Source organism: Stegostoma tigrinum, chromosome 29 (genome assembly GCF_030684315.1).
Source record: "Stegostoma tigrinum isolate sSteTig4 chromosome 29, sSteTig4.hap1, whole genome shotgun sequence".
Taxonomy (NCBI): Eukaryota; Metazoa; Chordata; class Chondrichthyes; order Orectolobiformes; family Stegostomatidae; genus Stegostoma; species Stegostoma tigrinum.
The window spans coordinates 33,057,311-33,069,759 of NC_081382.1; positions in this window are offsets into that span (position 1 = coordinate 33,057,311).

Here is a 12,449-nt window from a genome sequence, read left to right on the forward strand (position 1 = left end):
AGGAATTAAATCTTCTGATCCTGATTTCAGAATAGGATTCCAACTTCATCCTGCTCTCTTCCAGGGTCAACTGAAGTGGCATTGAAGGGGAATGGGAAATCACCTTGGATCTGCCAGGCATGTAAATAAAGCTCTAGGAAGTCAGGGCAGATACTTTTCAATCTGTCGGCTGACTGCTAGATCACCAAGTGCACAATGTGAGGAGTTTCTTCACTGAAACTGACCAACCAGGAACACCTTAATCCGCAAAACTGAAGAGTTCCATCCATAGGCAGTTGAAAGACTCCTACTCAAAACACTTCTCTCAGAGATTGTTATCACTGCTTGTTTATTATATTTTCAGAAGTATTTACCCATTGGCATTTTACTTACTGTCAGCCTCTTTGCCCTGCTATCAGCCTTCATCTCAATCTGGGAACCTGTTATTCTTCTGCAGCTTGCATCTTTGATGAGGAGCAAGAGCAGAAGCAACACAAGCAATCAGAGAAACATTAGCTGTAGCACTAGCTGCTAGTCCACTCCTTACCTGCAGAGAACAGAGAAAATGAATACTGAATCCCGCTGGAACCTGAGCAATCTCCAAGACACAATCTATAGGCACAGGGTCAGCTTTCTTCATGCGTGTGAGCACCGATGCCTCAGGAGGTTCAGGTTTTCTCAGTAAGTCATTGCTGACATATGCAGCCCTCTGGAACAAGACATCTTTCCCATGGTGCATTGTGGAAAGCCTTATCAGTGATTGTATAAAATTCTCCCCAGCCATTCTCACCTCACTAAATTAAACATTGCATCAAGTATGGTTTACAAGAATGATCACTTCTGTGTAAATTGTGTTGTCTTTTGGTTTTATTCAATTGAACTATGAGATGAATAATGGAAGAGGCTACACAAAGAGTTACCTGGGTACCAGTCAGATGTTAATCATGATTCCATCGGAACAATACCTTTCATATTAACCTTCCATACTTCATGTTGATCAAGTTAGAAGCTTTAAATTGTCTAAGTACAATTAGTGTACAGTATAAATTTAACCAAGAGATTTTTTGCTCAACCTCTCCTATGCATAGGTCACTTGCATTGTAAAGCAACAGTAAAACGTGCATGACATCAGAAGCATGCTTTATTAAAACAACATCTTAAAAAATAATTGTTTAGTTCTGTGTTCAGCTTCCAGAAGGATATTGATGTTGTGAATGGAACAGTTATCATTTTGGCTGCTTGACATCAGATGTATGCACTTTAAGGTCAAACACAGCATTATAGGTCAACAGTGATTGAACTGAGACTTCAGCACCAACCCTAGAAAAACATTCTCTAGTGCATTTGTGTGACATGTTCCATTTCCAAAGTCAGTTATTCTACGGACTTGTAGTCTAGACATGTGCAATTTGGAATTAAATAGAGATTGCTTACATACATTTCAAATGGGACTGAGTTAGGACATTGGCCACAAAGGTGAAAAATTGGATTTCATCATACATTTGGCCGTTCTTATGCAATGCTCTATTAAACAGGCAATTTAAAAAAAAGTTTGTGATAGTGTCATTGGCAAGATCTGCATTCCATGCCCATCCCTAATAGCCCTTGGAAAAGAGGTAATGAGCTGCCCTTTTTGAACTGGTATAGACTTTGTGATGTATGTACACTCATTGCGCTGTTAAGGAGAGAATTTCTGGATGATCACCTAGTGACAGTGGAAAAAAAATGGCAATTTAATGGAAGACATGGAGGCAACATAATGCTTTTGTTTTTATTGGAATTTTACACCTGTGAATAAGTCAGGCACTCTCAAGGCAGCCTTTTTGTAAATGAAATATGTTCCATTAAATTCTGTCAAATATTCCCTCATCTTGGTAGTCCCATATGGAAATGTAATTCCTCAAGCACCTACTTGTTTTCAATCCCCCCTTTAACTGGGAATTTATGGTCTATTTAAGGCGCATCCCACTTAGTGATTGGGAAGAGAAGAATGTGCTTCTGACCTGCATGAGTATAAAGAAACAATGCTGGGTCTCATAGCCTTTTCAATGCACTCAGTACCACACCAAACAATGCATTTATTAATGAAGGTGTGTTCCTGTTTAACATTAATTAACACAATGATAATCATAATCAAAATGGATAGGTTATGAGTAAATATCAAAATTGTCGTTCTGGGTTGATATTATGATAGTGAGAATTATGTAGACTAGGATGAGCTTTAATTGGGATTTTATGTGCTTTACATCTGAACTGGGAGAGAGTGACATTAATACAGGACATGAAATATTAGAAATATACTTCATTAGCCAGCAATGGTTTCCTTCACCATGATAAGTTCAAATAAAAATTTCAAGCATTTTTAAAAGAGTAGATCTCTATCCCATTCTAATGGCCTTCGAAGTACTTTACTCCCAGTTAAACGGTTATGGATTCCTGATGTTAGAGTGGCTGTTATTTATCCATCACCATCAAGACACGTTGTGATTGACAAATACAATTGATTCTTTTTCCATAGGAAATTACTACTGATGGGAAAATTGTGAATGTATTATGCAAGTGAATTTTCAGAAGTGTTTCATAAGATGTGCAAAAGACGCATGAAAACAAAGATGCATGATATGAAGAATAGGTGATTAGTCAAGATAGAGCAAGGGCAGAGAAAACAGAGAACATGTGGTAAGTGCGAGTTATTTGGATTGCCAGAATGTTGGTTTGATAATGATACATCCTAGGGATCTGTGATGGGCCATGTTTGCCTTTTGTAGGAGTGATTTCAACCATAGGGAAATGGGATTGATATTTCCTGACGATGTATAATTAGAAACATGACAGCTTTGAGGACGATTGCAGGATATACGCAAATTAGCAAAGGAGACAATTTGGTGACAGATGCAATTCGAAGCCAAAGACCGTGAGATAGCATATTTTGTGAAAAAGCGAAAAAAGTATACTACAAACATTGTATCTTGTAAAAGGTGGAAGAACAGAGAGATCAATAGGTGCAAATACATGAGATTTTAATGTTGGGAGTCCAGATGGAAAAGAAATTAAATAGTACAAGGCATTATAAAGAACTCATTCCATGGAATCCATGGAACTCATTTAACTTTGAGAAGGATTGAGAACCAGTTCTGATTTACCACATAAGGCCATGACCATAATAATTGTATGGTTTAGATATTAGCCATAAAATGATAGCAAAATTTGCTACTGAGACAAAATTAGGGTTGGCCAGGTGTAACTTTTTTTTTGCAGAAACTGCAAAAGTGAATCTGATTAGTGCAGGTATCATCTCATCCACACGTTGATATCTTAATGGTGGAAAGACTGTTTAACACAATTGTGAACTGGCTTGATGTCTGTGGAATACTGATATCATAGGAAATGCTCTTCCTAGTTTTAATTTTATGGTGCATTGCTGGGCAAAGCAGAGAGAGGCTCACTCTGTGGCTGTCAATTTCACACTCCACCTAGGAATGCTTGATACCTCCCACAGAAAATGCTTCAATTCCCAATGCTAAAGCTTGTCTCTTTCTTGAATATGAAAAGAAAGTGGAGATGATGCTGCTGTGAAATTTGAAGGAAATGCTCTAGTTAGAATTACACAAAAAGTGTTGTCAGGGCACTCTAGATAGCTTAGTTGGCATAACAGCATGTAAGTGAGCTATACAATCCAAAAAGTCCCCAATTCAACTGCAGTTATGTGCTGAGCTGACTGATTATAGCCTGTGTCAGTAGGGCTGCCTTATTTGGATAAGTGTCCTTGGACTACAGAGCACAAAATGATATTTATTGTTAAGTATGAGTGTCGCTGTGATATGTGGATATATATGAAGTTGTGCGCTTCAGTGGGAGTAAAGGAGCAGAGTATTTCTTAAAAGTTGAGACATTAGGAAATGCAGCTGTCTAAAGAATTCCTTGCTCATGAGTATTGAAAGCTAACATGCAGGTGCAGACATATCATATGTTGACCTTTATCACAAAGGATTTGAGTAAAGATGCATTGTGCCAATTATATAGAACTTTTGTGAGACCACATGTGGAGTATTTTGTGCATTTTTAATCCCCCTGATTAAAGAAGGATATATTTTCAGTGGAAGAATTGAAGTGGATGTTCTCCAGTCTAATTCCTGGGATGGTCAGACTGTTCTCTGAGGACAGACTGAAGAAACTGGGTCTGTATTAGAGCCAGAGTCACAGAGATGTACAGCACCGAAACAGACCCTTCAGTTGAACTCGCTCATTCCAACCAGATATGCTAAATTAATCTAGTCCCATTTGCCAGCATTTGGTCCATATCCCTCTAAACCCTTCCTATTCATTTATCCATCCAGATGCCTTTTAAATATTGTAATTGTACCAGTCTCCATCACCTCCTCTGGCAGCTCATTCCATACACACACCATTCTCTGTTTGAAAAAGCTGTCCGTTAGGTCCCTTTAAAATCACCCCCTTTCACCTTAAACCTATGCCCTCCAGCTTTGGATTCCCCTACTCCAGAGGTAAGACCTTGGCTATTCACTCTATCCATGCCCCTCATGATTTTATAAACCTCTATCAGGTTGCCCCTCAGCCTCCGACACTCCAGGGAAAACAGCCCCAGTCTATTCAGCCTTTCTCTAGAATGCAAACCTCCAACCCTAGCAACATTCTTGTAAATCTTTTCTGAACTCTTTCAAGTTTCACAATATCTTTCCTATAGCAGGGAGACCAGAACTGAATGCAGTATTCCAAAAGTGGCTTAACCAGTGTCATGTACAGCTGCAAAATGATCTCTCAACTCCTATATTCAATGCTCTGACCCATGAAGGAAAGCATATCCAACACCTTCTTCACTACCCTGACTATCTGGGACTCGACTTTCATGGATCTATGAACCTGAACTCCAAGGTCTCTTTGCTCAGCAACATTCCCCAGGACCTTACATAATGTACAAGTCCTGCCCTGATTTCTCTGATTTTCCTATATATCCAGGAGTTTAGAAGAATGAGAGGAAATCTTATTCAAACTTACAAAATTCCTAGAAGGCTAGACAGGTTAGATGCAAAAATTAATTTTTCCCTTGTTTTAGGTCTAGTGCCAGGGAACACAGTCTCAGAATAAGAGACAAGCAATTTAGGACTGAGTTGAGGAAAGATTTCTGCACTCAGAAAGTAGTAAATCTTTGAAATTCTCTATCCCAGAGGGCTCTGGTGGCTCAGCCGGTGAGTAAGTTCAGAAAGAAATGGACAGATTTCTAGAAACTATTGGCATCAAGGGATATGGGAGTATTGCAGAAAAATGTCATTGAGGTCAATGATCAGTCATGATCCAGAATAGCAGAACTGTGTTGAGTGGGTGAATGATATTCTGCTTCTTCTGTGCTCCTGTGTTCCTAACACATGGAAATATAGCTTAACAATCTCACTTAAAAAGTATAGGCATTTGGAGAGGATACTACATGCAGCTGGTCCTGCGGAGCTCCACCCTTGGAGGAATCATTGTCTTTGGAATGGGTGGAAAATTGGAAAAATACACTCATTCATTAAGGAAAGCAATAACATTGTAACAAAATATTTTCCATGACTCTGCTCTCAAAGGTCATTGCTATTTGAAAAGGTTGAGAAATTGGTAAGTTTCTGTTAAAATATAATTGACAGCATCTATGAGTTGGAAGGAAATGACGAAATCAAGCCAAGGATTCTCTGCACAATTCAAATCAGTCTTGAGTTGGCATTAAAGAAATCAGGCTCATAATCATTTCAAACATGAAATGGTTTCATACCAAATTCCCTTCCCATGTTGTGTATCAATGCTGGAGATGTAATAATAATAGCATCTCTTGGGACATTTTGTTCTTTTTGACGGAGGGCAGACTGTACTCCAGTCATAAATGGTTAGGGTCCGGTTTATGAAAATTTATGTGGGAAATATACCACTTACTCCCGTTTATAAATTTGGGATAATATCAACTAAATAGCACTCTAAATAAATAAACTGAAATGCCATCGCTTACGTACTTAATTATATTCCCTGATCGGAGTGTATGAGTAGGGCTGAATGTGCAAATTTTATTCATAACTATCATCAGCACTTGGTTTATTTCTGTAGATATAGGGAATGTCCATCAGCTGCCTTTACACATCCTTGTTGAGGTCAGGGTTATAGGCTGTGTTTCATAAGGGGGAACAAAAACTGAGAGAAAGACTTCCCTCACCTGCATACTAGCATTGAAATAGTGACAAAGTTGCAGATAGAAAATAATTCGCCCAACTATTTTAAAATGCATGAGGTTGGAAAGTAGATTTGAATGTAAACTTTAGATTTTGTGGATTTATGTTACTTTCCAAAGAAAATATTCAAATCAGGTCATCAGATCTTGATGGCCATCATAAGACCACTGATAGGCAATTTCTCATCAGCTTGATTCGTTAATGAAGTTCATGTCTTTTTATATAGCCCAGCCCTATCTGAAATAGATATGTATGTAGTCCATGCTTAGGCATGTTACAATTTTCACCAACAAAGGGAACCTAAGTATTAATCTTCAGTCAACCAAAATTAAATCTGAAGTCCAGTTGTGATTTGTATTCTGTGGCATTGTGTTAATAAAGTATTCTTTTGTATTATTGATTAAGTTGAAGGTAGCCTTTATAATGAGGTTCAAGCAATGCAGAGAACACAGTTTGGTCAATGCTGCATTCCTACTGTGCTTTCAGGAGTGTGAGAGAAATATAATTTTGTATTTGTGTGTCTAAACATCTTTACTCACAGCTCAAATAATCCTCTGATTACTGTTCAGGGTGGAAATATTCCATGGAGTGAATTGCCTTGGAGGTCTCCGAGGTAATCTTCCAATCCTGGGTCTGCTCCGTGGAGCAAGATGAAACGTGCTCGCATTTCTTCTTCTATAAGATGCATAAGGAGAGCTCTGTGATCAGTAGCCTGATGTACGGAGGATCAGCGAATCCCTTTATACCAGGCTGTGTGACATGAAGCCCACAGAGAGTTTGGCCTCCCAGTCATTCCTGTCTGTTATCATGGAGGTCTTGGGTGACAGCACATGGGTGAGGCTGGACCAGCTGTTATCTTTGGTTTAGCTGACTGAGGCCCCCGAGTCTTTAGAAAAGAGTAAAACTCCTGGAAACAATGGCTTGTGGCCGAGTTGTATTTAGCTCTGTGGGACTTGATTGGCCAGGACCTGCTGGAGGGGTACAACAGTATGCTACTCACAGGTAGCATGTGCCAATCCAGGAGGAAAGGTGTCATCACTCTAATCTACAAGCAGAAGTGGGGAAGAGGGAGGAAATTTAGAAATTGGAGACCAATTTTATTGCTGAATGTAGATTACAAAATCCTGTTTTAAGGTCATCGTTGACTGGGCCAGGCCTGTTCTGGGATCGGTGATTCACCCTGCCTAAACCTGTGCTATACCAGACAGGATGATCTCTGAGAGCCTTGCGCTCCTCAGGCATATGATCACCTACTGGACAGGGGGGTAGACTCCTGCCTCATCAGCCTGGACCAAGAGAAGGCCTTTAACAGGATATTGTACACTTGCATGTGGGATGCGCTCTGTAAAATGGGCTCTGGGGAGGGAATCTACATTTGGATCTGACTGCTCTACAGCACCATGGTTCGTGCAGTCTGAATCAATGGGTGAGAATCAGAAAACTTCCTGATCAGCTCTGGAGTCAGGCAGGGCTGCCCATTTTCTGAGTACTGTCTGAGTATTGTATAGAGCCTCTTGCTGAGTCCATCAGGAAGGATGGGAGCCTGAGAGGGGTCACTGTTCCAGGCAGTGGAGCCCTGCAGGTAAAAGTCTCCCTGTCCATGGATGATGTCACCATTTTCTGATCCAATTCGCTGTCTGTGCACAGACTCATGAGCATCTGCAACCAGTTTGAACTGGCCTTGACAGCCAAGGTAAATCGAGCAAGGCTGTGTTCTTTGGGAATTTGGCTGAATGATCCTTTATCTCCTTCACCTGAAGATGCTGGTAATATGGTTCAGAGGGGCTGGAGCATGTGCAAAAACTTGGGATGAGCATATTGCCAAGTTGAGACAGAAACTGGGCTTTTGTGTGCACTATCCTGTCTCCATTGCGAGTAAAAATATCATCAGGTGTGAGGTACTCTCTCTGCTGTTTTACATGATGCAGGTCTGGCCTGTTCCCTTTCCCATTGAAGTCACATGAGCCATCTTCCACTTCACCTGGAGCTCTAAGATGGACCATATCTGCAGGGAAACCATGTACAAACCTCTGGATAAGGGGGTAAAGAATGTACCCAACATTGCCCTCACCCAGATGGCCACCTTTGTGTGTGGTTGCACCAAACTGTGCATATACTCTCAGTACGCAAACACTAAGTGTCACTAGATGCTGAGTTTCTATCTGTCCCCGGTGTTGCGAAGGATGGGACTGGCCTCGTTGCATGGAATGCTTCAGGTAGTTGGACCATGTCGTATCACGTTTCCTTCATGGAGAAATTCATAAAGAAAAACACCTTTTGACCACAAAGTCCACCAGGAAGTGGTCAGCACATAGCATCCTTGAGACCCTGATGGAAAAGGAGAGGATGGATCCTGTTACATGGTTCCCTGAGCGGACTGTCAAAGTCATTTGGCAGAATGCCTCATCACCAGAACTTTCCAACAAGCACCAAGATATTGCTTAGCTGGTGGTGAGGAGGGCACCATCTGTGAGATCCTTCATGTATGCCCGGTCAGTCTGCGCCACTGCATGCTGTCTTCAAAGTGGCTGCAGTGGGCTTTGGGTATTGAGACTATCACACATCTGCTGCTGGAATATGCCTTTGCAAAGGAAGTCTGAAGGAAAATGCAATGGTTTTTGTTGAGATTCATCCCGAGCAGTTCCGTAACATAGGACTCTGTGCTATACAATCTGTTCCCTGGGATGTGCACCAAGACAAACATTTACTGTGCCTGGAGGACCTTCAATTCAATGAAAGACACTCTTTGGTCTGCCCAAGACTTGTTAATCTTCCAGAGCAAGGAGTTGACCTCGACCAAGTGTTACAGACTGGCACACTTCAAGATCCAGGACTAAGTGCTAAGGGATGGACTAAAGCTGCCACCAAGGCACAGTAGGGAAAGGCCACCATGTAAAGCTTTTCAAACAGAGTCTAATGAGGGCCATTTTGTTATTGGACCCTCCCAGTGCCTCAAGTGTATGTAAACAACACTTTGCATTTTAAGAAATGCCTTTTGGTTTGTTGTGACTCTAGAGAAAGTCAAATCCCAATGTTTGTTTGCTCTCAATATGCAAAGAATGTCAAGAATTTAATTGCTTTAGTAACTGTGTTTGATGGAAAGATTTTTTTAAAAAATCAATAACGTATATTTTTTGCAAAAAAACCTTTAAGGCATGAAGCCTCATTGGATCAACAAGCCTGCCCAAGTGAAGCAATTGGTTGATGTTGTCAGAATTGACTGGGGCAGGCAAGCAGGGCTGAATTCAAAAGAGGACTCATCTGAAAAGGAAGCTCAACATAAGGAATGGAATTTAAAAGGCGTGGTTGTTGGCAGCACTGGAAAGGTCCTGGGTAATGGAGGAAGGAGACTGGTATGCCGAGGGGAGAAGCACAGTGACAGGGCAAAGGGACAAGAAAGGGTGGGAGCTCTATATTAGTTTGGGAAATGCAGTAGGTGATTAGGTGTGCTGTGGATGGAGAAGGAGAAGAAGGAGAAGAAGAAGGAGAAGAAGAAGAAGAAGAAGAAGAAGAAGAAGAAGAAGAAGAAGAAGAAGAAGCAACAATGTAAGGTTATGAGTGGGCATGGCGATCTGGATCTACATCGGAGAACAGAGCAAGGATATCAAGGGAGATAGTGAAAAGACGGGGGAGATTGAGGAAGGAAAAAATGGCTAGAGAAAATAAAATGGCTACTTTCAGTGACTGGATAGATGGATGAACTACAAAGGAAGATGGTAGAGAGAGGTCATAACTAAAAAAAATGCAATCTCCATCACTATCCTCAAAAAATAGCCACTCAAAAAAGCACACAGTACAAGTGGGAGGGGAATAAGATCTGTTTTCACATGTTCCTGTACAGCCCCTGCTCACCTGACGGAGAGAATCAAAGCAGAAATAAAACATACATTTGCATGAGTGTTCAGTTAAGTGTTTGCACTGCAGGGAAGCAGACTCTTCGGAATAAAGCTGAGTAAACGCTATCAGTTCCCAACACCAATATCCACATTATATCCCAGAATTCATTTCACTCCAAAACAAACAGCTCATAAAACTCACCAACAGGTGGTGATGCTGGTGAGTGGATTAATCCCAGATTCAGCAGGGCAGGAGGGATCCCAACCCTGTGTATCGCAACATTAAGGAAATAGAGGTGAAAGCATTATGCAGGCTGCAGATTTCCAGGCTGTAGGGCTGTTTCACAAAGGATGTTGAAGGCCCCCTCTCCCGGACATTCGAGTTAGATTGAATTAATTGTTGCACGTAGTGTAAAGTTCAAGGAAACAAAGATCTTAGCTGTGGTGGAATGAGGAAAATGAAAACAAGTCATTGGTCGTGGAGGATGAAACTCATCTGGTAGGGGTGGCTGTACGGTAGGTTTCCCCCCAACATGTGGCAGCTTGATAAGAGGCCATAGGGTAGCCTGACTATGTCAAAATCTCAGATGGAAAACTAACATCTCATATCTAATATTTCTTCACAATCAGTACAGCCAGATGTTTGGCTAATTTAACATTGCTACTGAACAGCATAGCTAAGGCTAAGGTAATGTCCAGAACCAACAGAACAGAACATGAAGATCAAGAGGCTCTATCTGTCGATGTAAAAGCAGTGCCTGAACAGGGGATCCCCAACCTTCAGCACTGTTGAACAGTGTACCAAGACTGGATGTACTGAAGGCAAGCAGCTACCTGCAGATGCGTGAAAGGCAGAGCTAGAGTCATTGATAATGGGAACGGCAGATGCTGCAGAATCCAAGATAACAAAGTGTGAAGCTGGATGAACACAGCAGGCCAAGCAGCATCTCAGGAGCACCAAAGCTGACATTTCGGACTAGAGCTAGAGTCACGTTCACATGAGTAGAGGAACTATTCACCTACATCTGCCAATCCCTGCAGGCAGATCTGCAGCCGTATAAACTGGGAGACAGCGCTATGCTAATAAAATGTGAGGCTGGATGAACACAGCAGGCCCAGCAGCTTCTCAGGAGCACAAAAGCTGACGTTTCGGGCCTGGACCCTTCATTAGAGAGGGGGATGGGGTGAGGGTTCTGGAATGAATAGGGAGAGAGGGGGAGGCGGACCGAAGATGGAGAGAAAAGAAGATAGGTGGAGAGGAGAGTATAGGTGGGGAGGTAGGGAGGGGATAGGTAAGTCCAGGGAAGACGGACAGGTCAAGGAGGTGGGATTAGGTTAGTAGGTAGGAGATGGAGAAGCGGCTTGGGGTGGGAGGAAGGGATGGGTGAGAGGAAGAACAGGTTAGGGAAGCAGAGACAGGTTGGACTGGTTTTGGGATGCAGTGGATGGAGGGGAAGAGCTGGGTTGGTTGTGTGGTGCAGTGGGGGGAGGGGACGAACTGGGCTGATTTTGGGATGCGGTGGGGGAAGGGGAGATTTTGAAGCTGGTGTCCACATTGATACCATTAGGCTGCAGGATTCCCAAGTGGAATATGAGTTGCTGTTCCTGCAACCTTTGGGTGGCATCATTGTAGCACTGCAGGAGGCCCATGATGGACATGTCATCTAAAGAATGGGAGGGGGAGTGGAAATGGTTTGCGACTGGGAGGTGCGGTTGTTTATTGCGAACCGAGCGGAGGTGTTCTGCAAAGCGGTCCCCAAGCCTCCGCTTGGTTTCCCCAATGTAGAGGAAGCCACACCGGGTACAGTGGATGCAGTATACCACATTGGCAGATGTGCAGGTGAGCCTCTGCTTTATATGGAAAGTCATCTTGGGGCCTGGGATAGGGGTGAGGGAGGAGGTGTGGGGGCAAGTGTAGCATTTCCTGCGGTTGCAGGGGAAGGTGCCGGGTGTGGTGGGGTTGGAGGGCAGTGTGGAGCAAACAAGGGAGTCGCGGAGAGAGTGGTCTCTCCGGAAAGCAGACAAGGGTGGGGATGGAAAAATGTCTTGGGTGGTGGGGTCGGATTGTAGATGGCGGAAGTGTTGGAGGATGATGTGTTGTATCCGGAGGTTGGTGGGGTGGTGTGTGAGAACGAGGGGGATCCTCTTTGGGCGGTTGTGGTGGGGGCGGGGTGTGAGGGATGTGTGGCGGGAACTGCGGGAGACGCGGTCAAGGGCATTCTCGATCACTGTGGGGGGAAAGTTGCGGTCTTTGAAGTACTTGGACATCTGGGATGTGCGGGAGTGGAATGCCTCATCGTGGGAGCAGATGCGGCGGAGGTGGAGGAATTGGGAATAGGGGATGGAATTTTTGCAGGAGGGTGGGTGGGAGGAGGTGTATTCTAGGTAGCTGTGGGAGTCGGTGGGCTTGAAATGGACA